This window comes from Mus pahari, chromosome 16, assembly GCF_900095145.1.
Source record: "Mus pahari chromosome 16, PAHARI_EIJ_v1.1, whole genome shotgun sequence".
NCBI classification, from domain to species: domain Eukaryota; kingdom Metazoa; phylum Chordata; class Mammalia; order Rodentia; family Muridae; genus Mus; species Mus pahari.
In genome coordinates, this window is record NC_034605.1 from 54052768 (window position 1) to 54060544 (window position 7777).

The window sequence follows — 7777 nt, forward strand, 5'->3', positions numbered from 1 at the left end:
GACTTTTTAGGGTCTCTTATGTATACCATCATATCATCTGCAAATAATGATAACCAAAAGGTTGTTTTAACTTTCCTTATGACTTATTACCAGTTAGGAAGACATTGTTCATTACACCTGAAGACCATCCATTTACGTGTGAGGACCAAGGATCCCCAGTTAGGTATTTGATTCCATGTGGGTAGCCTCTGGTCGTATAAATTTATGTAGCAGATTTCATGTTTTTGTTTGATAAGTTACTATTTTCTACCACATTGAAGTTTTAATATAAACAACTTTCTTTTCTAATTTTAACTCAATCTTTCTTCTTTTTTAAAAATCTCTATACCAGGTGAAACCTTTTATGCCACAATTTGAACTAAATAAAATACTGACTTATGTGTAACTTACTTCTGAGGCCTGCTTTTGACTCAGCATTCTTTCCTGTCCAAAGCCCGAACAGTTTTTTGACAGAACTTAAAGTCAGGGCAGAGTTCTGAGAAGGACTTGGTCATACTGTGGTCATCTGCATTCTGTCCGGTTCTGATGTTGTCCTGAGCAAGTACCACAGCTGTGACAAATGCCACAAGCAGAGAGCTTCCTGCGCTCTCCTTCCTGTCAGAGAGTAGACTGTCTGCTCTTCCTACTGCGCAGAGACATGACAAAGGACAGGGAGCCAATTACATTATCATCACGGCATGCACACCTTACGCTCAGCTCAGGGAAGATGTATTGATAAGTACTTCTCGCCGAGGGCTCTGCAGTGCACTGTGGGATATTTGAGGCCTACCTGGCTCTTCCCTTCTGGTTGTTAGTTGCACCCCAGGACAGGACAATCAGGGTCCGGAGAGGTGTTCAGTGGGTAAAAGCACTTACTGCTCTTGCGGAGGACCTGGCTTCAGTTCCCAGCAGCCACGCGGAAGTTCTCAACTCTCTGTAACTCCAGTTCTAGATGATCCAACTCCCTTTTCTGGCCTCTTCAGTCACTGCTTATGTGTGGTTGACAAGCATGCAGACAGGCAAAAACATCTACACACAGAGTAAAAATAGATCAGTATCTTTTTAAAAAGTGTCTTCTAGACTCTCCTGGAGGAGGACAGTTTCCCATGGTGAAGAAAAGTCCCATGGTGTCACTCCACAAAGTCTGCCTTGACCTGGACTCATCCATAGTCAGCAGCAATGGGGGTGAAGAACAGATAAAATTTCCCAAATGTGATTTTTCAGATGACTTACTCACAGGCTTTTCAGAATTTATATTTCCATTTTCGAGGCAAGAGTGGTCCTTCGATTCTCCCCCTGCCTCTCCTCCACCTCCATCAGACTCCTGAACCATACAGATAGGAACAGACAGGAAGACGTTGTCCTCTAGGAGGCTCCACCCAGCAGCTGACTCAGACATAGACACCCACAGCCAAAGAGTGGATGGAGCTTGGGGTCTCTTAATGGGAGAATAGGAGGAAGGATTATGGCTCCTAAATGGGATAGGAACTCCATAGGAAGACCACCAGAGTCATCTAACCTGGACCCTTGGAGCTCTCACACTGGCTGGACCTAGGCTTTCCCACACATGTAGCAGACATACAGTCTGGTCTTCTTCATCTGGGTCCTGAACAAATGGAACAGGGGCATGCCCAAAAGCTGTTGTCTGTACATGGGATATGTTCTTCTAGTCTGGCTGCCTTGTCTGGCCTCAGTGGGAGAGGAAGCACCTAGCCTTGAAGAGTCTTGAAGTGCCAGGGTGTGTGTGTGGGATACCCATGGAGACCCCCACCGCTCAGAGAAGAAGGGATGAGGGATGGGGGAAGGATTGTGGGAGTAGGCAACCAGGACCGGGGTAGTGGGAGGGATGTAAAGTGAATAAGTAAAATGAATGAATGAATGAATGAGTGAGTGAATGAATGAATAAAAATTAAAAAAAAAAGAATGATACTTCTCTGGCATACAGGATTCAATTAGTGTCTTTATTTCTTCCTTTTAAAAGACTTATTCACGTTTTATTTATTTTAGTATGTGTGCGTAGTTGAGTGCACACATGAACACAGCTGCATGAAGAGGCCTGAAGAGTCCCCCTGGAGCTGGAGTTACAAATAGTTGTGAGTCCCCTGGTACGGGTGCTGGGCATCAGACTCAGTCCCCTGCAAGAACACTAAGTACCCTCCAGGCCCTAGTACCCCATTTCATACAGAACTGTCGTCAACCAAAATTCAAACATGGCTTTAGGAGAGAAGGCATCTATGGATCTTCTTAATCTGTGATCGGTTAGACTTTTAAAGGTGTCTGGGAACCTGGCATTCTGCCACCTGCTGAGAAAGCCAGCAGTTGTGTGCTTGGCTCTGTTCCTGTTGGATGCGTTCAAGGAAGGCATCCTGGGAAGAAATCTCCATTTAGGAAATGGGTTCCATTTGATTGAAATCATGTTCGACCATGACTTCACATTACAGCTTAAAAACTCATATTTTATTTAATAAAAATCCAGTCATTTCCATAATATTTTCATAATTTTATAAATGGATAAGAAAAAACCATCTCTTAGGACTTAAAAACTTTTCTTTGGAAACAGGATCTTACTGAACAGCTCAGGCTGACCTTGAACCTCGGGTCCTTCTGTTCCCACTTTCTGAGTGCTGGGACCACAGCTAGGCTTCCCTTGCTTGGTTTATGATGTATTTTGTTTTTGTTTTAGTTTTTTAAATATTACATTTAGAGGCAGCAATCAGGATGTCTTATTTCTGTTTATGCCACCGTGTATGTGACTGGTATTCACAAAGAATGTTGTGTGTCTAACGAGTTGGACAAATATATAATTTAATAGAGGAATATGAATGAGAAGTCTTCATAGAGGAAGTCCTCCAAAATGAAATCTGCTTCTGTACGTGCAGCTCACGATGAGAAGAATGTTACCCATACAATGAATGAAACTATGTTCAACATGTTCCTGCTGCATACACCAAGAGTAGCTATAATCTCATTCTCAAGAGGCTGAGGCTGGAGGATCATGAGTCTGAGGTCAGCCTGGGCTACACAGTGAGACTCTGTCTCAAAATACACAAAACTCCCAAACTAAATTAAAACAGAAATACATTTTCTTGTCTGTTGAGAGTCTAAATGCTCAGCGGTGGCCCCTGGGATGCGTGCGACTCAGGATAGCTGCGAATGCAAGCCAATGCAAACTCACACATTTAATAGACCATTATGAGATCTGGGATGCTTTTTTATGAACCTTCATTGTCTAGTGCTTGGATGTGAACCTTGAGGATGACTGTGTTGTGTCTCCATCTCAAGAGGTTGGGTATGCCTGATTAGGAGGATCTCCCGTGTTCAAGTACTTTTCGATAATAGGATCACATGTTTTGATTTAGAAAGTACTTTAGATGTGTGATCGGAGCCTTTCCTCAAAGCATTCCATAGCTAGTAAACAGGGGACAAGTGGTTAAATGACAGTAGTTAGTAGAAGACAGTCATGGGCTCAGCTGGGATCTTCCATTTGAGGAAACACTTGTTCCTTCTTAGCTGTTTTTTTCACATCCATATTTCCCCCCAGTTAAGACAGAGAGTCTATGTCTATTCACACATCTAACCATTCTCACCGAATTACTCAGGATGTTCCGTGGCTTTTCTGGGCCTTTATACAAGTTAATTATCAGAGGATACGAGGCACATCTGAACGTGTTTGAGAGGGCCCGTGCTAATAATGATTGAAAGCTCATGTGAAATTCCCCTGATAGGGAACTGAAGTCTCCTTTGAGAATGATGTGGAGCTCATCTCCAGAGCCTGTGTTTGAGGAAGGGAAGGCCGCACACACCCCGTGCTTTTCTCTGCCTTGTCTCCATCTGGTTGTCTCCTGTAACGTGGCACTTGTCATCGTGCCATCTGGTGTTCTGCTCCTCTGGTATTTATGTCAAATGTCTTGGCATGTCCTGAATTAGCTGTGGCTTCTGACCTATGTAATTAAAGGCCTTAGCACTGGTCCCTACCTGACCAGAGGCATGCCACAGAGACACAATCTCTGAAAATTACAGCCTTCAGCTCTGCTGGGCTCCTTTGCTGGTGGCGAGGAGTCCATGCAGAAGGCGGCCATGGGCGGCCCCTGTGAAATCAGGGCTTGCAAATTCTATAGCCAAGGAGATCTCAGTGATGTACAGGCTACATGTATGGGGTTCCTTCCCCTGCAGCTCCTCCCCAGCTCAGACTGGAGAATGCAGTGTGATCCACAGAGCTCAGGAAAGCACCGGGGTTCCACTCACTCTTGTATTACAGAGAACTCAGTCCAGGAATGGCCAGAGGGAAGACATGCACTGGGCAGGGTATGGGGGGGACTTGTGGAGCTTCTCTGTGGCCTGTTTTCTTCTCAGAACCCTGATGTGTTAACCACCCCATGGGCTTTCTGAATCTCCTTGGGGAGGGGTGCTTATGGATCCTTCACTCCAGGGGTGTGACTGAGTCCATCCTTGGTCAGGGTGACCAATCAACTCAACCTTTTCCCCCTTTCTGCTCCCCAGAGGTGGGGGTTGAGCAGAAAGTTTTAGCCCTTTAATCTATGGTTGGATTTTCTGGAAGCTTCTCCGTATCCTGGAGCTGTCCAGGGTCCGAATCACCACGTGTCTCACTATTATACGAGAGACACTGTCAACTCAGAAGATTCCAAGGCTTTTAGGAGCTACGAGTCAGGAACCAGGGACAAAAGCTAGACCCTTATTTTCTGTTGTGTCACAGAAATGAGAGTATCCTATGACGCCTGCCCCGGGTGAGAACTGAGCAGTACAGTCCCCTCTTTATACAGGGAGAACCAGGACCTGGCCACAGGCATACAGATGACCCCCTTGTTTTGTCCCAGGGCAAAGTTTTCCATCACAGGAAGGACAAGATAGAAATGTTCCCCTCTTTCCAGGCTCTTGAGTTTTGAGTCTAGAACTCCATTCTTCATAGGTGGTGAATACAGCGATCAAATCGGCAAGAGCAAAGATGGAGGGCAGAGCACCAAGTAAGATTTTGTAGTTGTGATTTCTACTTCCTCGGGATGGGGGGAAGGCTATGTAAAATCTCTCAGGGATGCCCAGACTAAATTTGGCTGCAAGCTTTGTCTCCCGTACCCTTATCTATTTTTCTCCATCCAATAGACATTTATTAGGCACCAACTGTCTACCACTCCTTCATGACATCAGGTTCTGAAGTAAGCACCCAACAGGTCTCATGTGGCTCGCTCAGGGTGGAAGGAATGTAGAAGGTTCACTGTGCACATGTGGGGATACACAGTGCTGGTTCTCAATGCTAGTGGCTCGGGGTGCTCGTTTTCCTGGTCTTTTGCACGATACTTATGAAGAGAGGCTGAGCCACCTGGATTGGTCAGGAAGGACATATTCTTGGTGTTCTGGCACTTACTCCTGCATCATGAAGGGAGCCAACGGGAATATGAATTCTATGTACAAAAACAATAAAAAACGCCACCATTGGTCCACTGTTCAGCCCTTGGCCCAAGTCTACTCTTTGAACTTTTTAGCTATACAAATCAATAACTATCTTTGCTAACTTGCTTAAATTGGTTCATCTGTTCTCTGCCCACCCCCATGTATGTGTGAGTGTGTCTGTATGTCTCTGTGTGTCTATACATCTGTGTGTATATGTGTGTGTCTGTTTGTGTCTATGTTTATGTGTGTGTCTATGTCTCTGTGTGTGTCTATATGTCTGTGTGTATATGTCTCTCTGTGTGTCTATATGTTTATGTGTGTGTGTATATGTCTCTGTGTGTGTCTATATGTCTGCATGCGTTTGTATGTCTCTGTGTGTGTTTGTGTATGTCTATGCATCTCTGTGTGTGTCTCTATGTCTGTGTGTGTGTGTATGTGTGTGTGTGTGTGTGTGTGTGTGTGTGTGTATACTCGAGTGCTGTTCCTCAGAAATTAGTCTTGTCTTTTTGAGAAAGACTCTGGGGCTCTTCAGGATCTAGGCTCATTGATTGGGTTAGGCTGGCTGTCCAGGAAGCCACAGGGATCCCCATGTCTGTATGTCCCCAGCACTGGGACTACAAGCCTGTGCTAACATGCTTAGATGCTGGAGCACTGGGGTCCCATGCTCCCCTGCTTACAAGGCAGTCACTAATTGAACTCCAGTCTCAGTTTGTCTGTCCTTAGTGATGTCATGCCAACTGATTCATTAGAATGGTGACAGATGGAAAGACCAATCTAGGAATGGAGAGCGAACTACAATCAAGCCAATGGAGGAAAGATCATGGGACTCCCATGTATGGCTGGAGCGGGGAGCTTGAGGGAAGGAGGGAGGGGCTGAAAGACTGTACCTGCCATCTTGCCCAGGGCAGGGGGACAATGTTGTTGCCTCCGAGGCAAGAGGGTGTGTCTGGGAGTTTAGAGAAGGACAGACTGCAGAGATGATTATCAAGCTGTTCTGGCAAATCAAAGGTTCTTAAACAGTTGGTCTCAGACTCCCTGCCCATTAAAAAAATTACTGAGGACTCCAAAGAGCTTTGAAAAATTAGACAATAAAACAAATTTTAAGATGTTATGTAATTCCCTTAAAATAACATTAGCGGATCCATTAGTGTAAAAGGGGGTGGGGGGACTTTTTGACATTTTTGTAAAACTCTTCCAAAGCCAGATGGTAAGCTCTGCTTTCAGCCCTGAGAGGTTTTGGTTACAGTATATGAAGACATCCAGACCTACCCAGATAGGCAGCTGGGTCAGGAAGGTGTTACCTGAGTCACCAGGGTACTGGATCCTTAACAATGGGATTAGGCCCTCCATCCTCACTAAGCCAATTAAACAGCCAAGTAACAGCACAAGCAGAGAACAGAGATTTAGTCAATGTCTCTGCGTTGGGCTGGGGAACTAGTGCAGAGGTGTTGAGGCCTCCGGGTGCATCTTCTGAGTCCTGACAGGAGGTTTAGGCTTGGCTCAGACGGAGGGAAGAGCTATGCCTATGAACAGTCCTAGTCAAGTGTGGTTCTGCCCACCACTGACCCACACTGGCGTGCCTCCAGTCTCTCTCTCCCACAGGCCTTCTGACAAGTCCTGCCAAATCCCCTCATGGGAGATCAAGTCCCTGGCAGTTGGCAGGACGGACAGGGAGGGGCTGCAAGGGTGAGGTCCAAGCCTAAGTCAGCAGCCATCTTGTCCAGGGCTGGGGGCGAGGCAGTGGGACTTTATTCAGCCTTTATTTCAGCCTTTTCCATCTCTCATCCCGAGATCCCCAGAGGGGAGTTCCAATTTCTTAGGAACCATCGTGTCACTAGTTTGATAGTCAAAGGGAGGGGCACAAATGCCTCCCATCATCTCTCCTCCTAACCAAGTGGAGGCAGAGGATCAGGCTCAGAGTCTTTTCAGGTAATTAGTAGTTTTTGGTCCTGCCCCACATCTGACAGGCAGGAGTTTCTTCAAGGTTGATTTAAAGAGGACTCTGAAAGCGTGTGAATGAGCTTACATTTTGTTTTATTCAGAGCCACCGTCTCCTCCACCTCCAAGACATGACTTTGAACTTTTAGATACCTTGAAAGCATCCTGGGGATCCCCTGGGTCTTTGGACTGCCCCATTAGCTGTTACAAATCAAAGAGGCTTGGCAGGAAGCCCAAAGAGGCCAATGAAAGTGGCTTATTTTAGTCGTTTGGATGCTGTGCTCTCTCAAAAAATGATGGGAGGAATGGAATTGTGTCTCTGTTTTGTGTCTCAAGCGTGGGATGGATCCGACCATCACTAATGGGTTTCAGACGGTAGCCTCCAAAGGTTTGTGGGAAGATTTTTAAGACAGGAAGAGAGAGAGAGAGAGAGAGAGAGAGAGAGAGAGAGAGA